This window comes from Cololabis saira, chromosome 20, assembly GCF_033807715.1.
Source record: "Cololabis saira isolate AMF1-May2022 chromosome 20, fColSai1.1, whole genome shotgun sequence".
Classification (NCBI taxonomy): domain Eukaryota; kingdom Metazoa; phylum Chordata; class Actinopteri; order Beloniformes; family Belonidae; genus Cololabis; species Cololabis saira.
This window is the reverse complement of record NC_084606.1, coordinates 1,556,608-1,569,771: the sequence shown is the minus strand read 5'-3', so window position 1 is coordinate 1,569,771 and position 13,164 is coordinate 1,556,608. Positions and strand designations below refer to the sequence as shown.

General features: G+C 45.0%; 1 protein-coding gene across 1 annotated transcript in view; it reads right to left on the bottom strand.

The window, feature by feature from the left end:
- LOC133420688 (uncharacterized) overlaps positions 1 to 8,646 on the bottom strand; it is a 29,566-nt gene extending 20,920 nt beyond the window's left edge. Inside the window, exon 1 of the transcript XR_009770614.1 lies at positions 8,612 to 8,646. The gene's annotated coding sequence lies outside the window, so the exon portion shown is untranslated. The remainder of the gene's footprint in view (positions 1 to 8,611) is intronic.
- Between the last annotated feature and the right edge of the window lie 4,518 nt (positions 8,647 to 13,164).

Sequence of the window (13,164 nt, the reverse complement as noted above, 5' to 3'; positions counted from 1 at the left end):
CCACTGTCCATTTCAGGTTCCTCCCCACACTCTTGCGTTATCTCTGGCTCGACTGCTTTTGGAGGTCCAGTCACGTCGCTTAGAGAAATACCCAAATCCGGACTGAATGGTTCCAGAGTATCATCACCCATGTTGTTCCTGAGAGGTTCAATCATGGAGTCACACCATAGTCCATAATCCTCATCCTCAGAATCAGTATACACTTTTTCAACAGTATCACTGGGTTGAACTTCTCTTCTCTCACAGTCTTTATCCGGCACTTTCCGTGATGGTGACTTTTCCTTCTCAAACTTGTCTTTATGTTCCTTCCGTTCTCTCTGTTGAAGAACCCTCTTTGCAGGTGGAACATCTGTGTTAAATCCAAGATCTGAACTTATCCTCTTCCCAAGAGGCAGGAGGTGATTCCGATGGAGGATTTTGATTGGCCCATCACCATCTACAGGTTTCAACCGGAACACTGGTACGTTCGGCATCTTGCTTTCCACAACATATGGTTTTGATGCCCAGCGATCTGCCAGTTTATGCTTCCCTTGTAATCCAAGGTTCCGTAGCAAGACTCTGTCTCTCAGGCAACAACAGTGCAAATCTGATTCTTTTGTCATACCTCTGCTTGTTGTTATCATTTTGCTTGGCAGCGCTGGACTCTGCTAGTTCATAGGCAGCCTTCAACTCCTTCCTCATGTCAGAAACGTACTTGAGGTAAGTTTTCTGTCCTGTGCCGTCACTGGAAGTCTTGAAACATAGATCCACGGGCAACCTGGCTTCACGCCCAAACATAAGAAAATAGGGAGAAAATCCCGTAGCTTCATTTGGAGTGCAATTATAAGCATGAACCAAATGTACAATATGCTGACTCCATTTTTTCTTCCGGTTTGGTTCCAGAGTTCCTAACATGTCCAACAATGTCCTATTAAACCTCTCAGGTTGAGGGTCTCCTTGAGGATGATAGGGTGTTGTTCTTGATTTTTCAACCCCGAGTGAACTCAACACTTCGTGAACAAGGCGACTTTCGAAGTCTCTGCCCTGATCACTGTGCATCCGCTTGGGCAATCCATAATGGACAAAATATTTCTCCAGTAACACTTTTGCTACTGTCGAGGCTTTTTGGTCCTTTGTTGGAAAGGCTTGAGCATAGCGAGTGTAGTGATCAGTGATGACCAGGACATTTTCTGTATTGCTCGAATCGGGCTCAATAGACAGAAAGTCCATACAAACGAGGTCAAATGGTCCATCACTTTGCAGATGAGACAAGGTGCAACCCTCTTGGGGTAAAGTCTTTCTTTTTATGCACCTCTCACAAGATTTGCAATATTCTTCAATCTCTGACTTCATCCGAGGCCAGTAGAACCGATCTTTGATCAGGCCGTATGTCTTGTCGAGGCCCAGATGACCTGAATCATCATGCAGCGACTTCATTACTGTGTTTCTGTACTTTTCTGGTAGTACCAACTGAGAACAGGATGATTTTCCTGGTGGATTTATAATGCGATACATTACTCCTTGCTGCATCTTCAACCTGTCCCCACTCTCTCAACAATAAAGAGTAGGTTTGATGTTTCGACTTGTCAACTTGGTTGATGTTGCCATTACTCAGAGCCGACCACACTTGCCCTATACCAGGATCTTCCTGCCTGAGCAATTGACAACTCAGTGGCACTCACAACAGGCATATTTTTGACACTCAAAGAAGCCAAATTACAATAAGCTTGTGGGATTGCATTCGGAGAAAATCCCCACAAGGTCGATGGCTCTTCCAGACAGTGGGGTGTCTGTGTTCTGTCACCGCAGACATCTGACACATTGCTCTCACCCCTGCTGTAGGATGTCTTTCCACTCTGATTTTTGTACTGGACTGGGATGTGGGCGACGAGAAAGAGCGTCGGCATCAATGTTTTGAACACCTGATCTGTACTTGAGACTAAAATCATATGTGGATAGAGCAGCAAGCCAAACGGTGACCCGTTGCGTCCAGGCTTGGCAGACGTCAACACATATGTCAGAGGATTGTTGTCTGTCCTCACCTCAAACTTAGTCCCATACAGATAATCGTGCAGTTTGTCCACTACTGCCCACTTCAGCGCCAGAAATTCCAACTTGTGGGCTGGATAATTCCTTTCTGAAGGGGTCAAGCTTCGACTGACGAAAGCCACAGGTCTCAATCCTTCCCCCTGATCCTGGTACAACACTCCTCCTAGCCCTTCTTGGCTAGCGTCCACATGAAGCACATAAGGTAGCTGAGGATTTGCAAAAGCTAACACAGGAGCTTGAGTAAGCCGTCGCTTCAGTTCCTCGAAGGCTGTGTCACATTTCCCATCCCACCGACTACCAAAAGGCTCTGAGGGTTTAAGGTAAGTGCTCTCCTTTTTACCTTTGTATTTCTTTGCAGCTGGTGGGTAACCAGACAACAGTTGGTTCAACGGGTGAGCCACCTTGGAATAATCCTTCACGAAGCGCCTGTAGTATCCACAGAATCCAAGAAATGACCGCAAAGCAGTCAAAGTGTTGGGTCTCGGCCAGGTGGTTACAGCTTCGGTCTTCTTGGGATCGGTAGACACCCCATCTTGTGATATGATGTGTCCAACATAGGTTACAGATGGCTGACAAAACTGGCATTTATCCAGTGATAACTTCAGTCCTTCATCGCTCAAACGGTCAAGCACCTTTAACAATCGGGTTTCGTGCTCTTCAAGTGTTGCTCCAAACACAATGAGATCGTCGAGATAAAACCAATACCTCCAGCAAATTCATGTCTCCAACAGTCTGTTCCATTATCCGCTGGAATGTAGCAGGAGCCCCTGTCACTCCCTGTGGCATTCTTTCAAATTGGAAGAATCCAGCTGGGCAGATGAAAGCTGTCTTGTCTTTATCAGAATCTGCCATAGGCACTTGATAGTACCCACTACGAAGGTCGAGCACGCTAAACCATTTACTTCCACTCAGACAAGCCAAGGCATCTTCAATTCTTGGCACTGTGTATTGGTCTGGAACAGTGCGACGGTTCAGAGTCCTGAAATCTACACACATCCTTATTTTCCCATTCTTTTTCTTCACAACTACAATGGGCGAAGCGTAAGGACTGCGTGACTCTGTAATAACACCAGCATGTTTTAACTGCAACAGATGCTCTCTCAATGCTTCCACATCTGCAGGCGGCAGCCGACGAGACCTCTCACGAAATGGTTTGTCATCGGTGGTTCTGATAGTGTGCTGGGTGCTTTTACTGCATCCCACATCAAACTCATGCAGAGAGAAAACCTCGTTCCGTTCCATCATTTTTGTCACCAACCTCTCTTTCCACTCCTTAGGTACTGGTGAGTCTCCAAAATTGAAAGAGGAGGGTGTCAATTTTTCAGGTGACTCCACATCAGACTTTGTTTTCCCAGGTGGAGATGACACGATGTCGACTGGAAACAAATGAGCTATCGACATTCCTCTGGTCAAGGTGATTTCTCGGGCGGACATGTTTCTGACTAGAACGGTGATTTTCTTATCCATCACACCAGTAGACATCTGTAACTCTGGTCTAACCAGGAGTTCCTCTGGAAACCGTAACTCATTCGCAGGGTCCTCAGGTGAGTCCACGAGGATGGTCTGAGTGTTCAGCACTCCCGGAAACCTTGGTGTACCAGTCACCTTGGCAACTCCCCCAGGCCGTAGAGTGACAGGTTTGGTTTGGGTGAACCACACAGTTCCTCTCTCATTATTGTCAGTGACAGGTGGCAGGAGTGAAATCTCACTGAAAACTTTCCTGAAAACTGGGTGAATGTACATAGTTCTCAGCAAGTTTTCTCCTCCCTTTTCTCTACATTGACTAAGCAGTCGTCTCACAGTGGGTGTGTTAGTGCCTATGAGCATGGAAGCTTCGCTTCTCACAACTGGGTCGGGACAAACCAACACAAGTGCATCTATGGTCTCACTCACTCCTACGTCCATTTCCGAAAACTCCAGCCTAAGTGACAAATAGCCATCATAAGGGTACTCAGCAGGACTAAGACCCCATATCTGCAGATTGCTGATAGGTGTCAATGGCAAGTGTGTCAAATATCTGTTGTAGAAGGATCTGTACAACAAAGTTACTTGAGAACCAGAATCGAGTATGGCTTGAAACTCTTCATTTCCTGCCTGAGCAGTGGGCAATTTAGCAGGCCATGGACCAGCTTCACCAGGAAGTCCAACAACGTCAGGTAGGGTTTGGTTAGTCAAGTCAGCGGAAGTCTTGATCAGTATAAACTGCATTTTAGAATCTACATCAAGACAACGATCGACTATCTCAGACTTCCCAAACACTTTAACCAGACTTAAAGCTCTTAGCAGAACTGCATCTGTGACATCTGGATCAACATCACTCAAAACAACTGCATTTTCAAAGGCCAACTGTTTCCTTTTGCACCAGGCATCAATTTCAACTACTTTCATTTTTTTTTTTTTTTTTTTTTTGTGAAAAAATTTTTTTTCTTCTTTTTTTTCTTTTTTTTTTTTTTTATAATATGAAAAACAGGCCAGTTATAACAAAATTAAACAATCCCGGACGAGCCCCCAAAAATGTAACCCTTTTACCACCGGCTCGTGTATTAAAACCCACTTTATGCTGGAAAATTAAGCTTTAACTCTTGTCAGACACTTTATGGTAAAAGTCACATCTCAAATTCTAAATATCAGTCTAGGATACTGTATGATTCTTGCTTCTAAATTACCCTTTAGAGGCTATGAGAAATTACACTAGGCCTTTAAACTCTTATGCAGTACTCTGATAATAAACACAAAACAATTAAAACCAACACAAGATCTCAGTTTTAGAAAATGTATTAACAAGAAACACACCAAACCAAACTTTTCTCAATAGAAATACAATAGAGAAGTAAAACCCAAAAAAGTACCCCGGGGTATGGTTTTCTTACTTTAGTTCAAACGTCTAAGTTTGATTTGAGTGCACTCTTTTTTAAACTCTCGTTGGCGCGCTTTAGTTGGAGCTCATGAAAATGGTACCTCCATGTGTAGATGAAAACAGCAAGACCAAACCGCATCTGATAGATCCCTCGCTCATCTGGCAGCCTCCGTCTCCGACCACAGCAGCACTCCAGCTTCCCCGGCAGCCAGGACGCGTCCTCCGTCACCCTCGTCGCGGCAGCCTCCGTCTCCGACCACAGCCACGCAGCACTCCGTTTCCCGCAGCAGCAGCGAACTCCCGTCTCCCGCAGCAGCAGCGTTCTTCCCCAGCGAGGACGGCAGGTGTTCACCCGGCTCCGACCAGCCAACAGAACGTTGTCACCAAACTCAAGCGACCGATGTGAATCCGACCCACAAACTCTGAGCTGGCAGCTCAGCTACAGTTCGCAGTCTTATTCACGGATAACACTGACGGCGCACGCAGTCCCAGAGTCTCCGCCATTAACACACTGCTGCTCTCTTTTTTCTTTCTCCCGTTCCTCTCCGGAAGTGTAAAAAAAACCCAAATGTCATGAACTCACGCATGTAACAGAATTACTTTTAACATATTTTTAAACATTCACACCCCATGAAATGATGTTTTTTCGTTTTGTTTTAAGTCAATAATTTTTAAACATAAATTATTATACACTTAAACATCTTATCTGTATGAAATAACCATTCATATAAATTAAATACCACTGATATTTATCAGAGTATTACAAACAAACAATGAAAGAAGTTTTGTTATGATTTTTGTAAATTTATAAAAAATAAAAAACTATAAATATCACCTGTGCATAAGTATTCAGAACGTTTGCCATGAAGCTCAAAATTGAGCTCTGGTTCATTCTGTTTTCACTGATCTCTCTCAAGTTGTTTCTACAGCTTAATCGGAGGCCACCTGTGGTGAATTCAGTTGATTGGACTTGATTTGGAAAGACACACACCTGTCTATATAAGCTCTCACAGTTGGCAGTGCATGTTGCAACACCAACCAAACATGAAGTCAAAAGAATTGTCTTCAGACTTCCCAAACAGGATTGTTTCGAGGCACAAATCTGGGGAAGGGTACAGAAAAATGTCTGCTGCTTTGAAGGTTCCAGTGAGCACTGTTGCCTGCATCATCTTTAAATGGAAGAAGTTTAGAACCACCAGGAATCTCCCTAGAGCTGGCCGCCCGCCTAAGCTGAGCAATCCGGGGAGAAGGGCCTTAGTCAGAGAGGTGACCAAGGACCCGACGGTCACTCTGTCAGAACTCCAGCGTTCCTCTGTGGAGAGAGGAGAAACTTCAAGAAGGACAACCATCTCTGCAGCAATCCACCAATCAGGCTTGTATGGTAGAGTGGCCAGGCGGAAGCCCCTCCACTAAAAAGCACATGGCAGCCCGACTGGAGTTTGCCAAAAGGCACCTGGAGGACTCTCAGACCATGAGAAAAAAAATCCTCTGGTCTGATGAGACAAAGATGAACTATTTGGCATGAATTCCACGCGTTGTGTTTGGAGGAGACCAGGCACCGCTCATCACCTGGAGAACACCATCCCTACAGTGAAGCATGGTGGTGGCAGCATCATGCTGTGGGGGTGTTTTTCATCAGCAGGACCTGGGCGACTAGTCAGGATGGAAAGGAGGGAAAGATGAATGCAGCCATGTACAGAGACATCTTGGATGAAAACCTGATCCAGAGTGCTGTTGACCTCAGTCTAGGACGACGCTTCATCTTTCAGCAGGACAACGACCCAAAGCACACAGCCAAAATATCAAAGGAGTGGCTTCAGAACAACCATGTGAATGTCCTTGAGTGGCCCAGCCAGAGCCCAGACCTGAATCCCATCCAACATCTCTGGAGAGATCTGAAAATGGCTGTACACCGACGCTCCCCATCCAACCTGATGGAGTTTGAGAGGGTCCGTAAGGAAGAATGGGCCAAACTGCCCAAGAATAGGTGTGCCAAACTTGTAGCAACCTATTCAAAAAGACTTGAGTCTGTAATTGCTGCCAGAGGAGCTTCTACAAAGTATTAAGCAAACGTTATGAATACTTATGTTCATATGATTTCTTGTTATTTTTAATACATTTACAAAAGTCGCATCAAAACTTATTTCATGTTGTCATTATGGGGTGTTTTGTGCAGAAGTCTGAGGAAAAAAAAACTAATTTATTCCTATTATCAATAGGGCTGTAACATAAAAGAATGTGGGGAAAAGTGAAGCGTTGAATACTGAATACTTTCCGGACTGACTGTATAGCCCAGAACTGCTGCATGTTTTTGTGAGGGTAGCTCACATTAGCTACCCAAGGGAACACGGGGAGAACATGCAAACTCCACACAGAAAGGCCCTTTCGCCAACCCCACCCAGGGTGTGGGCACTGAAGTCACGGGGAAACTAACACAAACTTCAGCGTCCACAGCATCCCTGGTGGGAACCGAACCCAGGACCTTCTTGCTGTGAGACGGCTGCACTACCAGCTGCGCCACCGTGCCCCTGTAATGACATAAATTTCAACTCTCATTTCTGTTTTACTCGGTAAACCATAATTAACTATGACCCAAGTAACATACACAATGTTTCAGTGACAAGATGCAATTCTAAAGGACGGCATGTACGGAAGAAAAAGCTGTTGTTAACCCCATTCTCAGTACATTCCTGGCCTGAGGCATCTGTTCCGACGTGGAGGAATGCCACAGCAACAAGAATATAACTTAAAACAGTATATAGACATATTAAAAAAGTCTTTCTAGCAGCTGATCAAACATGGAAGGTCCTGCATTGACATGGTCCTAGTCGGTGTGTCCTGTAGATCACAGGTTGGGGTCGTTTACCAAACAAGGACTACCTCACTGTTTGACATCTCCACTCCCTCAAGCCTCTTTTCCTGTCCGTAACCTCATGCTACCCAATAAAGGACCATATGGTACAAAATAGCTAGCCAGCTTGCCCCCCCTGGCTCTGGACCTCCAGCCACCATGTACCACCAAGATCTGCTTCACCACTAATGCCTAGAAGGAAGGCTTCATGTCCAAGCTACAGACAGCCAACTTATGGCCTCGGTCTGTCTTGCTGCAGTAACATTTTTAACACCCAGGAAGAGGCTCCATTTCCTGGATAAAACCCCCGCCATTTTTCTGAGTAGTGGGAGCCCGGTATCCTGACCAGGGTGGACTCTGCTGACATGCGGATCCCGATCTACCCATTCATCCAATAGTGTTATATTCAGGCCGCTAAACCCCTTACTCTGACCATTGTGGACTCTGAGTTTCCTGAGTTGTTTCCTCCCAGTCACACCCTTACAGGTCTAACTGTCATCGTCCACGTTTGCACATAACTCCCCCAGCTCCGTCAAGGTACATACCTGGCCTGAGGCATCTGCTCCCACGTGTAGGAATGCAGAAGCAACAAGGACATAAATTAAAACCGTATATAGACATATTAAAAAAGCCTTTGTAGCAGCTAATCAAACATGCAAGGTCAATCACCATGATAGTTAGGACAATTTATAATTGCAAGTAATAACATCAATTTCAACTGTCATTTCTGTTTTACTGGGTAAACCATAATTAACTATGACCCAAGTAACTTACACAATGTTTCAGTGACAAGATGCAATCTAAAGAACGGCATGTATGGAATTCAAAAGCTGTCATTAAACCCATTAAAAACAATTAAAATGCACAGTACATACCTGGCTTCAGGCACCACCATCAAGCACCATGCCGCTCCCCGAGGAGTGAGCCCCCGCTGCCGTCAGGGCCCCCAGTGCAGAGCGGGAGATGGTACAAACAGTCCTCCATTCACACTCACAAAAAAAAAACATAATACCTGAGAATGAGTCCGCCAGCTGCCACGCCCATCCGAGTACCCCCACTGGGGGACAGCCGGCCCTCGAACCCTGCCCTGCCCCCCCCAGCGCAGGCAGCCACCCCCCACCCAGGAAGAGGCCAGCCCCCCGATGCGGAAGGTCCAGGCCCACATCCCAGCCCATCCCGGAATGGTCCGGAGAAACGCTCAAGCCATGTGGATAAATCTTCACATACCTCCAGCCAGAATTTCTGCACAGGTGCACAAAACCATAAAATATGCATATAATTATCAGGGGTGTTCTATGTTCACTGCAAGTTTATTTTAGAGGGTGCAAAACCCATCTGGAACATCCTTTGCCCTGTATAATGTGTTATGTAAAGACACTTGTATTATATAAGTGTTGTTTTTAGATTCTTGGTCATATTGAAAGTATTTAAACATATTTGTGACCAAGAAATTTGATTAGTATTAAGAGATAAGTTAGCCTCCTATATTGAGATCGGAAGAGAGACTGAGTTACCTATTATGGACATTAACCTGTAGAGTTTTGATCGTAGTTTTGGGGTGTTTAGATCAAGTAATTATTTTACCTTGATAGGAAGTTGCAGATCCAGTTGGTTGAGTTTATATTTTTTACTTATTATGGACTTGAATTGTTGGTATTCTAAAATTGTGTTACTGCTAATTCCATGTTAATTCCAGTCTGCGCAGACTGAGGTCCTTTGGAGTGAGGGGTGGCCTCCTGAGGACCTTCTATGACTCTGCGGTGGCGTCGGCCATCTTTTATGGTGTGGTCTGCTGGAGCAGCAGCATCACAGCAGTAGAGAGGAAGAGACTGGACAAGGTGGTGAAGAAAGCCGGCTCTGTCCAGACCGCAGCCCAGGACAGGGTGGAGGTGGTGGGGGAGAGGAGGATGGTGGCTAAGCTGTCCTCCATCATGGACAATGTCTCCCACCCCCTTCATGAGACTGTCAGAGCCCTGGAGCTCCATCAGTGACCGGCTTCGTCACCCACGATGCACCACTGAGAGGCATCGCAGGTCCTTCCTCCCCGCTGCCATCAGACTCTATAACCAGGACTGCTCTCAGTAGCCAGTGGACAATAATATGTGCAATAACATAAGATGTGCAAAATCTGCCAATCTGCCAGTCTACCTCACAACACTCCACCTGCTTTTTTTGCACTGTTTATTTTCTTTCATTCTACTGTATATACGGCTCTTATCTTATCTTATATTATCTTATCTTTTGGATTCTTTATTCCTTGGTCTCTCCACTGAGTGCATTTTACTGTCTTTTCATCATTTTTTAGAATGTATGGGTAGTTCCAGATGAGTGTGCGATCAGGTGGATGAAGTGAGATTTGGGTTATTTTAAGGAAGTCCCAACCAGGCTTTCAGAGAAGAGCTAATATTAATCATTTTAAAGCATTTATGATACTTGGTGTTTTGACCGATAAATGGTAAATCTGAGATTTCCAAATCATTGCAAAGCACTTGTTCTGAATCCAGCCATTGACTATCTAGTGAGAGATTTTTGCACCATTTAAAAATATACTGTAACAACTTATGAACTAATGTTAACTGGGCCCCCTGGCTCTGGACCTCCAGCCACCATGTACCACCAAGCTCTGTTTCACCACTAATGCCTAGAAGGAAGGCTTCATGTCCAGGCTACAGACAGCCAACTTATGGCCTCGGTCTGTCTTGCTGCAGTAACATTTTTAACACCCAGGAAGAGGTTCCATTTCCTGGATAAAACCCCCGCCATTTTTCTGAGTAGTGGGAGCCTGGTATCCTGACCAGGGTGGACTCTGCTGACATGCGGATCCCGGGTACTCTGACCATTGTGGACTCTGGGTTTCCTGGTGCTAAGTTCAGATGTCACACCCTTATGTCACTGTCATTGTCTACGTGTGCACATAACTCCCCCAGCTCCGTCAAGGTACATACCTGGCCTGAGGAATCTTTTCCCACGTGTAGGAATGCAGAAGCAACAAGGACATAAATTAAAACCGTATATAAACATATTAAAAAAGCCTTTGTAGCAGCTAATCAAACATGGAAGGTCCTGCTTTGACAAGGTCCAGTCGGTGTGTCCTTAAATAATGTGGCGGTTTTGAATAATGACCGGCTCTCAAGTGTGTCCTAAATAACTTGCACAACATTTCAGAAATTCTCAACGGATGACAGTCTTTCAGAACCAGAAACTGGTTTTTCAGCAGCTGACCTCTAAACTCTGCACATGAACATTAAAGCAGCTGTTTTCGACCTTATATTATGAAAAACATCACTGGGGTTCATATCAGAGAGTTGGTTCCTCCCAGTCACACCCTTATAGGTCTCACTGTCATTGTCCACGTTTGCACATAAGTCCCCCAGCACAACAAGGGAGTCCCCAAAAGGGCCAGTCTCATGCCACCATCCAAAGACTCCAAAAAGTCTCGGTACTCTGAGGTACTGTTTGGTTCCCAATCACCATGATAGTTAGGACAATTTATAATTGCAAGTAATAACATCAATTTCAACTGTCATTTCTGTTTTACTGGGTAAACCATAATTAACTATGACCCAAGTAACCTACACAATGTTTCAGTGACAAGATGCAATCTAAAGAACGGCATGTACGGAATTCAAAAGCTGTCATTAAACCCATTAAAAACAATTAAAATGCACAGTACATACGTGGCTTCAGGCACCACCATCAAGCACCATGCCGCTCCCCGAGGAGTGAGCCCCCGCTGCCGTCAGGGCCCCCAGTGCAGAGCGGGAGATGGTACAAACAGTTCTCCATTCACACTCACAAAAAAAAAAACATAATACCTGAGAATGAGTCCGCCAGCTGCCACGCCCATCCGAGTACCCCCACTGGGGGACAGCCGGCCCTCGAACCCTGCCCTGCACCCCCCAGCGCAGGCAGCCACCCCCCACCCAGGAAAAAAAAGAAAAAAAAGCTTAAATGTGGAGAAAACAGTCAAAATCTGCAGAGAAAAGTCAAAATGTTGATAGAACAATCGAAATGTGGAGAAAAAGGTCCAAATTTGGAGAAAAAAGTTTAAATTTTGAGAAAAAAGTCAAAATTTCGAGAAAAAAGACGAAATGTGGAGAAAAGAGTCAAAATTTGGAGAAAAAAGCTTAAATGTGGAGAAAACAGTCAAAATCTGCAGAGAAAAGTCAAAATGTTGATAGAACAATCGAAATGTGGAGAAAAAGGTCCAAATTTGGAGAAAAAAGTTTAAATTTTGAGAAAAAAGTCAAAATTTCGAGAAAAAAGACGAAATGTGGAGAAAAGAGTCAAAATTTGGAGAAAAAAGCTTAAATGTGGAGAAAACAGTCAAAATCTGCAGAGAAAAGTCAAAATGTTGATAGAACAATCGAAATGTGGAGAAAAAGGTCCAAATTTGGAGAAAAAAGTTTAAATTTTGAGAAAAAAGTCAAAATTTCGAGAAAAAAGACGAAATGTGGAGAAAAGAGTCAAAATTTGGAGAAAAAAGCTTAAATGTGGAGAAAACAGTCAAAATCTGCAGAGAAAAGTCAAAATGTTGATAGAACAATCGAAATGTGGAGAAAAAGGTCCAAATTTGGAGAAAAAAGTTTAAATTTTGAGAAAAAAGTCAAAATTTCGAGAAAAAAGACGAAATGTGGAGAAAAGAGTCAAAATTTGGAGAAAAAAGCTTAAATGTGGAGAAAAAAGTCAAAATTTCGAGAAAAAAGACGAAATGTGGAGAAAAAATTCCAAATTTGGAGAAAAAAGTCAAATTGCTGAGAAAAAAGAGGTAATGACCGACACATTTTACCTTTGTCATTTATTTATTTAAAACATTTTTTATTTACACAGTTTCAACACAATTTGAGACGGAAAATACATCTGAAATGTCACGCAGCTCCATCCGGGATTTAGAGCAGCAGAACCTGCAGAAACCCAGCGTAGATTTACGCAGCTCCATCCGGGATTTAGAGCAGCAGAACCTGCAGAAACCCAGCGTAGATTTACGCAGCTCCATCCGGGATTTAGAGCAGCAGAACCTGCAGAAACCCAGCGTAGATTTACGCAGCTCCATCCGGGATTTAGACCGGGTGAACCTGCAGAAACCCACCGCAGAATCCCGCAGCTCCATCCGGGATTTACACCAACTGATGCTGCAGAAACCCAGCCGAGCATCCCGCAGCTCCTTCCGGGTTCCGCCCCCCCCCCCCCCGATCCCCGAGTTCCCGTCCCGCTGCAGCCTCCCGTCGTCCCGAGGAAAAAGTCAGCACTGCCAGCCATGTAGCCCCACACCAGCCCCGCACCAGCCCCGCACCAGCCCCGCACCAGCCCCGCACCAGCCCCCCATGAGCCCCGCGGCTCCGGCCCCCGAGACAGAACCTCCATCCCGGCTCACCGGGAGCCGGCCAAACACCTCGCTCTCCGTGCGTGCCTTGGGAGCCCACGCTTA